Below are 13,705 nucleotides of genomic sequence, written 5' to 3' on the forward strand. Positions count from 1 at the left end.
TCCCGACCGGGGCTCGGGCTGGGCATCCCATCGCTGCCCATTGGGCAGCGCCGTGCGCTGCCCGTGTTTTGCCCGTCAAAATTTTAATTTTTAAAAATTTGTTTTGTTTCAATAACCGAGGCTTAAAAATTTTGTACAATCGATTAATTTAATCGTTTAATCTGAGCAACCTGGCTCTGATACCACTGTTGGAAAACTGTGTTCAGATCAATTAGAATTGATACCCGGTGCAGCGGAAGTTTAAAAATTTTATTTTATTAATATGGAACGATTCCATATCTGGGTATCAAAACTTTACGATTAAATTTGTGTAAGTAAAACAAATAATCACAATTAAATATTTTACCTTAAAATCTCGAAGCGAGATTATGGACACCAACAAAATTTAATCTGCTCTTGTTGTATATCCCCGGAACTGATGAATGAACGTTTCTTCAGTCAGGTCCACGAATAGAAAACAAAACCCTCTGATTGACTGCACTAGAAATCAATCAGAAGTTTGCGTAGAGAATAAACAGATATGATCTGTTAATTCAGATTATAATTTTTAACAAAAATCACAACCCGAATTTTTCTCCAAAAGGGACAGAGGATTTCGAAAATCCCCTTGAAAATTCTAGAGTGTATTTTCAAAAATTGCAATATACAATGTGTCTGATTTTCGAACCCAACACCTCTATTTATAGATAATTTCTAGTTATAATTGTATCAGGACTCTAACTTCTTAAAGCCCACAATCCATAACTTAAGCCCAACAAGCCAAGCCTGTTGTTATAGAAATTAATATAAAATTCATCGTGACTCCGATTGATAAACTGATTTCACCAATGTGCACAGAAACCATTTCTGCATCTTTTAGAGTCAAGATAATTTTTTTGAATCCGAATTCAGTGATTTCCAAAAATGTCCATCCCTATGTCATTTTAGGAAATCCCACTCCCTTTAGTTAAGAAGTCCAACTTCTCTTTCATTAAATTTAACTCTTTAAATTCAACTATCTCTACGGGATTTTAGTAATCTATTACTTGTGTAACCCTCAATGGTTCAGGAATACAGCTAGCCATGGGCTCACAACTCCTTGTGATTCGGAACAACAATTTCCGACTTACACATCGAATCATGGTAAGAGCGCCTAGCAACATCGCCCCTTGATTCCCTAGGTATTACTGATAGTGCCTGCAAGAACCATTAGATTTTGGTTAGCGTACAGTACGGTCCCTTCAACCATATATCCCGATCGAATCAACAACCATTGGTGCATCGAGAGTCGTTCGAGATTCGATAACTATGCATAACATCTTGGAGATCAAATAGTGACATCGCATATGTTACTAGGATAACCCATTAACCTAAAACACATCATGTACTCTGGCCAGAGATTCGTCACACTAATATCTCCTCAGATCGCATAGGATATCCACACTCGCAAGTATGTGGTGAATCCTTGACAACAAAGCATCGACTCCTATATGTGTCGTAACTGTACCCAATCCCGACACCTGATGACCCCAATAGAGTCGGTAAACGAGTCAAAGTACAGTACTAGCATATAGAGTCTCAATGATGTTTCAAGTAATAAGGACTAATGGTGTACAACCAAAACCGCGGACTTTATCCACTCGATAAGTGATAACCACTTGGAAAGTCCGAATAAGGTAGTTCGATCATTCATCATATGAATATCCATTTGCATGCTTTGAACATCTCTATGTTCCATATCAATGAAACGTGGTACTCGGCATCGCAAATACTAGTCTCAATCTCGAGCGATCCTTATCCTTATTTGCGGACGGCTCAATTGACTAGGAACAGTTTAGAATATACAGTGACTATAAGATGTGTTTCATGATAGCCATCCCCATGTGCTACCACATCTTACATACACTATAGTATATTCAAGGTCTTTATCAAAACAACAATAGTATATCATAATATAACAATATGAAGAAAGATAAAGTCAATGCCATTATAAAAATGTAAATTATATTAAACAAAAGATTGTTTTACATAGAGTCATAAAAGCCCTTAGCCACCAGTTGGCTAACCGGGCACCCACTCTTTCAGTAAAGATAGTAGCCTTAGGGGACAGTTGCTCCTAGCATTGGAGAGGTATCTTTCTACAGACAGCGTCAGAGGCCTCATTCTGGAAAGTGTTTGGTTGGCTCAGGCAGGTGCTACCATTGCGAGGATCCGGAATAATTCATGGAACTGTCACAGGGCGAGGCAGACCACAGGGCGCTTGTTTGTGGTGCAGGCTGAGGATGCATATAATGATACTTCTCTTATCGCGGATAGTCTTAATTTGCGTTCTTAAATTTTAGTTAATGGGATGCTTAGTTAAGATTTGTAAATTGCTTGCCTGTTGTACTTGTGTTTTAGAAATGCATGTGTAGGATGAGAATTATGAATTGGTGAAATTAGAATGCATAGGATTAAAATTTAGATGTTAACTGGTTGCTCTAGAAGAATGATCTACATCTGTTGGTAAATCTTTTGCGTACAGGGAAGATTAGCATTAGATGTATTGTTACATTTGTGTTGCTAGATTCGGAAGCTACGCACTCTTTTATCTCTCAGTAGGTTTTGAGGATTTTTAGTAATTGTTTGCTATAGGTTAGATGCGAATGTTGGGTTGTAGAGAATGTTTTGAGAATTATCTTAGAGATTTGATTGATTGCTATTGAGGAATTCAGATTTCATTTTTTTCTCAGGAATCGTTGAGACAAATGATTCGGGTGAAGGGTACTATTGAGAGATGAATTAGTTTGTTGCAGATATGAAATTTGGGAATTTGGTGATAGTTCTAAGTAATTAAGTATTGATTGACGTTTAGTTGATTTTGTGAGGGTTTGGGAAGGTGCTTTTGGGATAGAGGAAAATCAGTTACGTGAGCCATTTTATCGATTCTTTCAGAAAATATTGGAATCCTTCTTGTAGTTCATGCATTCCTTGATTCGCATGACATTGTTCATTTAAATTCAATCAATTTGGCTTCGAATGATATTTCGGTTATGAATTTGGAAATTTATATTTTTTGAGAACTTGAATTCTAAATCTAGACAAGGATATTGATTTGGGTGATTATTGTTATTCTATTCCATTGGGATCTTGATTTTTTTTTGTTGACATCGGATTACATCTTGGGATTTTTTTTTTTCGGTGAGAGCGTGCGGATTTCCTCGTGTGTAAGTCACGCTGACAACCTTGATTTTGATTTGTATTGATTACAGACATGATGTCATACCTGTTGACAGATGATCACCTGACTTGATATTGATTGGTTGACTCATATCCCTTGTTCATGGAGCCTTGAATTGATTCGCTCACCCCGTGTATTAGACTGCAAACGAGTTGTTTTCTTTTAGCAGATTTGTTTTCCAGATTATTGTATTTTGATATTGTTCTGAACTATGTTCCTTCGATTTCGATTTGATTATGACCCAGCAAGTTATTTATTGAGTTGAGTTATACTGAACGTCGTCTTGACATTGTTTTGGCTCGTAACTTATAGTGATTGTTAGCACAATTAGAATTTAGTGATTGACGGGTACCAGATAGAATCGTGAGACTATTGATATCGAGGTTTTGTTGAGAGCCTGTTGTCAGGAGTTCACCTATAGCATCAGCTGTCAGGAGTCTATAGCTATGGCTCCATGACTTTTTCGAAACAAGGTGTAGATCTCCCGTGCATTGGGACGTTGTTGGCGAGAGGATTCTATTAGGTTCCGAGTTAGTTCAGTAGACTGCAGATATCGTGGCTCGAATTCGAGATAAGATGAGGGCCACACAGAGTCGTCAGAAGAGTTATGCTGACCGACGACTATGAGACCTCGAGTTTGCTGTTGGAGACCATGTGTTTGTGAGGATTGCGGTCATGAAGGGCATGATGTGTAATGGATATGAGCCTCTGCAGTTGGCGTCAGACATGTCATCTGAAGAACGACTAGAGAAGATCTTAGCACGGGAGGAGCAAAGACTTAGAACGCGAGTTTTTCCTTTGATCAAGGTCCGGTGTAAGAATCAGTCAGAGGAGGAGGCTCTCTGGGAGGCCGAGGTCGTTATGCGGACATATTATCCAGAGCTTATCGGTAATTACTCCAATTTAAAGGACGAAATTCCATTTAAGGGGGGGAGAGTTGTAACGCCCGAAAAATTTAATATCGATTTAATTGGAAATTTAAAATAATTATTGAGTTGGAAAAATAATTATTACTGTCAAATGAGTTATAGAGTGTATTTACAAAATACACGTGTCAATTAGTCAATGAGTTTGACTATTTTTGGATATCTGATAATATTGACATTTTTGAGATAATTATTGAGATACTGGAATTAAAAATAATTATTTAGACTAGAATCTTTAATTTGGAAGAATGTTTGACCGAGTTGACTGGTCATGTTCTAAGTTTGACTTAATAATTAATTTGAGAAATTATAAGTCTAATTGACTAGTCAAATTCAATAATTTCAGAAATTGGTGTTAATAGTTGTGGAGTGTGTGTACTAGAAGAATATCAGAATAAAGGCTAATTTTACTAGTTGGGCACCAAATAAATTAGTACAGATTAGAAAATTATTGATTTTCAATAGATCGCAAAACACACACTGAAACACACTCAAGAAAACTCGATCAAGATTTTTCCCCGATTTTTTTTTCCGAAATTCTCGATTTTTACTGTAGTAGTTCACGGGTTGACTTCGCCGGCCAGTCATAGGTGCTCCGATGAGAAATACAAATGGTCACAATCTAGAGGAGATCAATACGATTCCAACGGTACCAAGAAATCAAAGTTTCAACGGTTGGATCGCCGGGAATCGTCGATTTTCAGTCGCAAGTTCACTATTCATCGTCTTCTTCGTCGGAAATTTGTGATTCAAGCTCGATTTTGTTGATTTTAAAGGTACTAGATGATGCTTTGAGATGTTTAGATCATTTCTCGAGCTTATTATAGCATTTTTCGTGGAAAAATCATGCAGATCAGAGCTCGGAAAGCTTCGCCGGAGTCGTTCTGTTTTTCTCAGATCTACGGTGCGTCGGAGCTCTGATCCGGTCGTGGCTTGGTCCATTAGAATTGTCTCGTCGAGATCTACAATCCTGCCGAATTTCATAATTTTTGGAGAATTTTTGCATCGCCGCCGCCTTTTTTGATTTTCCGACGACCTCCGGTGAGTTAACCATTTTTTATCATATCAACGTGATAGGTCCAAATATCTGAGTTTAGATTCGAGATTCAAAATCGTGATGCGGTGAGAACGCAATAAAGTTCGGTAATTTTTTGTCAAAGTTTGACCACAGTTGACCAGGGTTGACTTTTGACCGTTATGTGATTTTTCGCAGATTGGAAGCTAGTTGGGAATAATTAGAGGTAGAAATCAGCAGTTTAGGGATTTGAGCTTTAAGAATTTGATAATTATGAGATTCCCGAGTCCCGATAAATGCAACCGTAACAATATAGGTTTTTCGTGCGTTTTAAACGCAAAGGCATGTTATACCCTTCCTTTCTCACACCATTTAGATCAGTATATTCAATATTTTGATGATTAAATTGTGTTGTTTCATTTGTATGTGAATAAAATAGCTCAGATATTAACGCATGCATTATTCACGTTTTTATGTATTGTGGATGATTTTTCTGTCATGGCTAGTTTCTAGTTATTGTTCAATGGTTGATGGTTGGATTACGTCCCTTTGGGTGTTGGTTTCAGATGTCTTGAACTAGTATCGACTAGGTGAACAATTGCATGGTTGTAAGGGTGGTCTATCTAGCGGGCAGCTCAGGAAGGGCTCGGGCGAGTGGGTCGTTCGGGTCGGATAAAGTGTATTAGGGTCATATGTTATGGTTTGGTTCCAGATTATTTTATTTTGGGCCGGGTAATTTATTTAGGAGTCCAAGTATTTGGTTTATTCATTGGGCCAAGTTTGTTATTGGGCCTAAGATTTTATTGTACTTAATTTATTTATTGGGTCTAAGATGTTTATTGGGCTTAATTTGTTTATTGGGCTTGAGTTGTTTATTTGAGCTTAAATGTTATTTGGTCTTGAATGAATTTATTTAGTTATTGAGTTAAGCTTATTGGGCTTAAGATATATATTGAGGGCTTAATTTATTAATTGGGCTAAATTCGTTAATGAGCCTGAGTTATTTAATTTATTTGGTTGAGCTAAATTCTAAGTCGGTCTAAGTACTATTGTGCCAATCTAAGTCTGATTGGGTCATTTTAAGTGTGATTGAGCTAGTCTAAGTGTTTTTGGGTCAGTATAAATGTTAATGAACCAGTCTAAGTTTATGAGCTTTAGTTAAGGGGCAGCAACTCGAACTAGCCAGTGGCAAACAAAATAGTCTGTAAATATATATTTAATTGATGTATATGTATATTCTCATATAAGTATGATTTTTATTATGAAAAATGAATTAAATATATATTTACGGGCAAAATTTTAAGAAAATGATATTTATAAGTTCATGATTTATGCATGTATTTTATGATGAGATAACAGGCATGTAAAGAAAATATTTTTGGAAAGTCGAAGTGATTTGTGACAAACACGGGACTAGAGGTCGGGATACCGGGCCCGATGACCTTTCCACTTACGATTATGAGCCTATGGATTCCCAAAGGTTGGGTGAAGTTGCATAGGGCATTAGGGGTACACCCCACAGGCCGCCACTACGTACGATGGATTTAAATTGATCAATCGAATTAGGTTACACTTCACTGATATGACCCACAGAAAATGATTTTTATGTTTATGACATGCCAATGTTTATTTTACGTATTATGTTATGATTTAGATTACGACGCAGTTTATGCATACGATTTTACGATCATGCATGCATTATAATTCTCAGGTTATTTTTATATACGTTATGTGCTTGCATGTGGTTTTATTTAGTAGTACTCGTTATTAAAGGTAGAGCATGCTGGGCCTTTAGGCTCACTATATCTAAATGGTGTGCAGGTGAAATTTTATGTTATTCAGGAGGTTGTGGTCCCGACTAGTGGTGAAGACCTTTGTGCATCCGTGGTGAGCTAGCACACCCGTGACCTTCGCCGGCTCATGTTTACTATTTCTCAATAGGTTGCATACTTTTGAGATTATAGTCGTTTGCATGAATTTTAATCTATTCGACTTTTTAAACTTTTAAGATGCAATCGATTTTTATTATGCATTAAATTTTATGAAAATATATTTTAAGTATAGATGCATATATGTATGGGCATATATGTAGTATTAAAAAAAAATTTCGAGTAAGTGTCATTTCACGGTCAATATGACTTAATCAGCTTACAATGTAAAGCCTGACACATGGCTTCAAATGAAGGAATAAGAATTCAAAAGAGGTAGTAAATGATGTTCAATCTCTACTTTATACTCCTTTTCATTCAAATTGCACACTTTTTCTTCTCCTCATTGATTTTTTTCATTTTTTTCTTCTTTTTCCACAACATTTTTTTTCTTTATTTTCTCAACTTTTTCAAAACTTTTTCATCACTTTTTTCTTTATTTCTTTTCTCTACTACCTTCTTGTTTTTCAATTCTTTTCCGCCACACCATTCCATATTCACAAATATAAAATAGGAGCACATAAAATTCTAACATTCAAATTACTCCCTTAAAGGTAAGAAATAGTGTTTAGGCTATTTGCCCGGCTAAATAGGTGTGATATGAATCTACTGGCAAGCGTACCAGGTCAAGTAATAGTAAAGTGGACAGAGATTCCAAGTATCGATCCTACAGGGACTGCAGTCAATTCTCAAGAATTAATTATTTAGCTTAATCTAGAAAAAAAAAATCATAAAAAGCAATTTGATTTAAATAAAATAAGAATTTATAATAAAAACTGCTTAAGAAATAAGAATTAAAATAACTGAAGATAAAAATAATTAAAACGAGACAACCAAGACACGCGTAGGTACCGAACAAATCATGTAACAAGTAGTCGATTCAGGACTCGGATTTAATCTTAAATTACGGGAATTCTCCTATCTTGTTCAAAGGTCTATTTCTAGAACAACTTGAACAATACAATAATAGAATCTAGAAAGATAAAGAAGTCGAAACCAAACCGAAGCCTGTAATAAATTACAGTTTCCTTAAAACATATTTGTCTCCTCCTACAGTGCTTCGAAGTTCACTGTAGATGATAGTTTCCCAGGATACAAGGTTGATACCTGCAACAACTTAGCACAAAGTCCGATACAGACGAACTGAATAGTACATGAGCTTTATCACGACTTGGAGAGAAATAGCACAGACAAAAACCGAGAGAGAAAGTAAAGAGAATATTGGTATTCAAGTTGTGAAGTTTTAAATGAAATGACATCTATTTATAGGAAAGGAAATGACCCTTCAGTATGCCAAGGGTCAATGTCCTTTAGATATATCAAAGGTTAATTAACCCTTGAGAAAATGTTATTAACCTTTCAAAAATACAAAGGTTATTGACAATTAGATATTTTACTTTTCAGAAATCCAAAGGTTGCTGACCTTTTAGAAGCCCAAGAGTTATTTAACCTTTTATTAATTTTTATTCAATAATAACATTATAACTATCCCCCACATGAATGAAATTAAATCTACGGAAATTATTGTGATAAAGTTCAACAATTGAATCTTGCATCTTGTGAAAGTACTGTTTATTTACTAGTGTCGACTAGATGTGACTCTTTGAACCTTCCCTTGTGAAAGTACTGTTTATTTACTAGCTGACACTAGACGTGATGTCCTTGAATTGTTATGCCTTTTATGTAAACTAAGAAATACTTCACACATGATTCTCCCTAATAAAGTTCAGTTCTCTAGAAGAAAAATATTTGTTAGTAACCTCATTAACTGTATTGAAAATCTCATACAGTACAATTCAGCTTTCGTGATAACTTGTTTCTTTTCCTATATTGTTCTATGCTTGGCAAGGAACATATATCAAGTCTACTCTGTCATGCTGATTATCATTTCGAAATCTGTATCTATCATACACTGTTCGACTTTCATTCTGTACATAACAATCTTCACATTTTCTGTCTTTTCGCAAATCTGATATGATCTTCAGAAATATAGAGATATTATCTCAACACAAGGACTCTGATTATCTTCTCATTAATTAATCAAAACACTATCTCTATATCCTTCAAATAATTGTCACATGAATTCAATTCAACTAGTGGCAAAATCAATCAATTGGTACCGAATCAGGTACTAGAGTCCTGAGTAACTCCTCAAAATCTGGATAGTCATATCAGACAATCCATCGATCAAAGGTTGGTATAATGCAATAACATACAACCAATCACTCTGAATCTCTGATAATCAGTGCCACCATCTAACAAAACAAATCTAAAGTTTTCATCTCAACAATAGATTTTTCATAACTCTTGTCTTTTCAAACATCTTTATCTTCTTGATAGCTACCAAATCATATCTGTATTGTATCTAATACAGCATATTCTAGAATTTGTCATAATATACCTCAATTCAAATCGCATATTCATGACGATCTGAATAGTTTCGAATGACAAATTTGTCAAAAAACTGTTCTTATTTCGATTCTTAAGTGGCTAAACTGTATCATAGACCACTTGGTCTCTTTTTTTCTGTTTCTATCATTGGAAATATTGATATCCAAAATTCAATTTTGTCATATCTGCATTCATTTCCTTTTATCAACATCGATTCCCAACGTCGTTCATACATTTTCAAACAATTAAATGGATATTCAATCTGTTGTAGTGTGCCTTTTTCAACTTTGAATATTATATATCGAGAATATCTGGAATCATTCAATGATTAGTCACCACAAAATCTGTAGTGACCCTTACCCAGATCACCTGCTAAATAGAACTTAGACATGCAATTAACTTAAACAAACAGATAAATCAGAATTATTACGGAAAACATAAAATATACAATTCCAAGACAAGGAATCTGCAATACTCAAATTGTTATACAACCAGATCGAAATAGTGTATAAACCCAATACAACAGAAATAAAATCTAGACGAAGCTCCAGCTGGCCATCCACTGCCTAGCCCCTCTTGGACCCACCCGCATCGTCCAATCGCAAACCTGCCCCATGGAATAGGGTGTCCAGAAACACAGAGTACGAGACGTGAGCATAAACGCTCAGCACGAGAGTATGAGTATACATGAATGCAAGTGAACCGCCTACTGACTAGAGGTCAAGAAACAAATAACAAAGACAGATCGGACCCTGGTATGTAGCAAGTTATGTCGTCGCTTCAGGAGGTGGCTCCCATACCGAAATACCAGTGGATATGCCGAACCCAATTCGATGGAAGTCCAACCACTAACAGGATAGGGTAAAACCCTACTAACAGACATCTCAAAAGAGATAGCACAATATGCAAATGAATGCAGCATAATATCATGTAATATAAATCATGCAGTCACATAATACATGCATACTCTGTCAGGATATCTCGAACAGTACTTTCGTACCTCAAATACTAGGCAGGCTCTACCAGCTATAATTCCACGCCTATAATCCGCAATACAAAGCCAAATGATGCTAATATCATTATAGTGCTCTAAAAGCCTTAACTAAGTTCTTTCATACTCCTAAATATTTTTAGGAAGCAAGAGCTATACCTTCGTCCGTCGTCAGCCCTTTGCTGACGGTTGCCTCAAAACTAGGCCAAAGCTCCGCTACGACGCCTGGACCGCTACCCCACTTCCGGATTTCCAAATGGTCGCTTAGAATACCCTAGATCTAAGCTGGAAGACTAAAGAATCAAGAGAAAAGAGGTAAATGGTGTGCTTTATAATGAATCTCGGCACCTCTATTTATAGACAATGATCGGAGCTTTCGAACCTCGATCGGAACGTCCGTTCCCCGATCGGAACGTCCGATCCTACCATCGGAGCTTTCGAACATCCTCATCTGCCACGTGGCAAAATATCATTGGTTGGTTGCGGATAAGGGAGATCGGAACCTCTGTTCCCGATCGTTTCCTCCGTTGCGTCATGCATGACGTCTTTCTGATCGGAGCTTCCGATCGCCAACGGAACGTCTGTTCCTTGCAACGGAGCGTCCGTTCTGCCTGGCCCTCCGGACAATTTCTTATCATTCTGGGTCTATATACGAACTCCGTTAACCCATTAAGAGTTTCCTTAATCACTTTTAACTGAAATGATTAACATTAATCACTAATTTTGGGTACAGGCTACTACATTCTCCCCCACTTAAGATAATTCGTCCTCGGAAACAGATCTTAAGTACTGAATGTAAAACAACATGCAGAAACATTCTTTATTCAAATCAAACGTTTATGTAACGCCCCAAAAATTAGCCTAATCGAGATTTTTAGGAGATTAAGATTGATAGTCGGAGATTAAGAAATTCAAAAATTTGATTGCTATTCGATAAGGGACTAGACTGCAATTTTTGGAAAACTCATGGACCAAAATGCAATTTTGAGAGTTTGACTTGGTCTTTAATATAAAATAGGAGAGAGAGGCATGGTCTTTTTTCCTGTTCAACATAATTCGGGAGGTACTTCTTCGATCTTGTCATATGGCGTGAACTTTCATTGTCGAAGTACCAATTACCTGCAACATTAGTTTTCAATGAAGTATAAACAACATTATAGTTGGATTTAGCTTTTGGTACCCAAACCTTTTTCTCAATATTTTTCTTCCTGCAGCGTTTTGGCGCAGTGTTGGCAACAAGGGTGGCAACACTTTCCTGGTATTCCAGTACATATAGTCATACCTGAGCTTAAAACATTAAGGCTTGATGTGACCTTGCTTGTGACAGTAATGGAAAACAAATCTACGCTTCCTTTGTTTTATCTTCTGAGCAGGAACTTGTGCTTTTAATGAAATTGGTTTTTCCTTAGGAGTTGCACTTGAACACTAGCAGAGTTACTGTTCTCCTTGACAAAAATAGTTTTTGAAAACTCCCCTACTTTAAACTTGCTATTTTGAAAACCAAGACTACTTCTGTTTCCCATCATAGAATCAAGCTTGGATGTACTTGAATTCGCAAGTGTTAGAATTGATTTTTCAAGCTCCCCCTTAACCTTGCACAATTCAAGATCTTTCTTTTTGTTCCTTTTTCTCATCACGTAATCTTAAAATTTCTTTGTGATCAAGAAAATTGAATCTTCACAGAAGTCTAAACAGTTGAAATCCGGTGGCCAGAGTTCGTCGTTAGCAACCGTCACTTCCATGATAAATTCCTCTCAAACACAAAAACCAGAATCACACTTAGTATCGTAAAGTGTTGGCTCTGATGTCACTTGTAAGAGTTTTGACAGTTTCGACTACGGAAATACCAGAAGTTAATTTGAATAACTTTTTGAGTAAGTGTTATCTCTTAGTGATGTCAACACTTCAAGACACACTAGGCAGCGGATTAATTAAATAAAAATAAATAACAAGAAGATATTTATGCACAAGTACTAAGTACTTGCGCGATGCCTTATGGCAAAAAGATCACTAGAAAATATATTAGTTTACAAAAACCAACTAGTGAACGTAATAATTTCTTAAAAACTAGTAAGAACTAGAATAGAAAAACCAATAGGAAGTTCTCATAAGCCGAAAAACAAAAAACAAGGAACCACTTTCAGAACAACATTTCACTCGTGTGTTCTTCTGTGTTTCCAACACTACTCGATAACACAGTTATTCAGCAACAATCGGAGATAAATCTTATTCTCGAAAATCTTGATCAACTCTCAATTATGTTTTGAATTAATCTCTTTGTTGATCTCGCTTTGTTGCTCATGTCCCGTCTCTTTTATATGCGTGCAGTAATCCTTAAATAGATAGGTCTTCAAGCTTTAATAGGATTTCTTAATTAGATTCCTACACAATAAGGAAAGCAAGTTCATTAGGAAATAAATTCTTTTAAATACTAAGGAATCATATCTTACTAATAAATGATAATTATAAATCTAGAAAATAACAAGTCTAGAAAGGCAAAACTCATAAATAAAATCTCATTAAAATTATGAAAATATCATTAAGGAATTTATGTCTTGCAAGACAAGTCATATTTTTTTCAATCTCTCCCTTTTTGTCTTTCTGGATAAAACACGCAGAAACGAGTCCCAATAAACTCCCCCTTAGTTGAAAACCATTTCTCCCCCTGAATAAGTAAGTCTCCCCCTGAATTTAAAATATACACAAAGTGTTGTCACTCGTGTTGGCAACACAAGGGATACCATGTGTAACAGAGTAGCATGGGGATCCTATTCATATTAGAGAAATATAGGAGTATCATCATAGTATTACTTAGGTGTAGTTAAAATTAAAATTAAAGTATAGTAAAAAGATATAAAAATTCAAAACATTGAGACTAGAGTAAAAGAATATATTGACTAAGGATATTGCTTCTTCATCTTTAGCATTTCCATCTTCAGTCCAACATTCGAAGTTTGTGCACTATCTCTCCCGTTTTTTTACCAAAAAATTTCAGTCCAAGCATCAATCAATACATAGCCAATAAAGCTTCATGTTACACAATGAGTTATCTGAAGAAATCGGTGATGGGAGAAGTGTAGCGCAGAACTTCAACAGTGTTGGCATATTTTGTTGGTAACACTCAACTCAACACTAGATGCAGACCAAGTTAGGTCTATCTTCCTCAATGACAAAAGAAGTAGGAACATGTTTAAAAGTTTTGTCATTCTTCAAAATGATCAGATTTTGCTCAGTAAAACCTTCTCTTATCAAAAC

General features: G+C 36.0%; 1 pseudogene; it reads right to left on the minus strand.

Annotated features, from left to right (window-relative positions):
- Positions 1-12,084, minus strand: part of LOC140874264 (uncharacterized) — a 35,607-nt pseudogene extending 23,523 nt beyond the window's left edge.
- Positions 12,085-13,705: the final 1,621 nt, after the last annotated feature.

This window comes from Henckelia pumila, chromosome 1 (genome assembly GCF_033568475.1).
Source record: "Henckelia pumila isolate YLH828 chromosome 1, ASM3356847v2, whole genome shotgun sequence".
NCBI lineage: Eukaryota > Viridiplantae > Streptophyta > Magnoliopsida > Lamiales > Gesneriaceae > Henckelia > Henckelia pumila.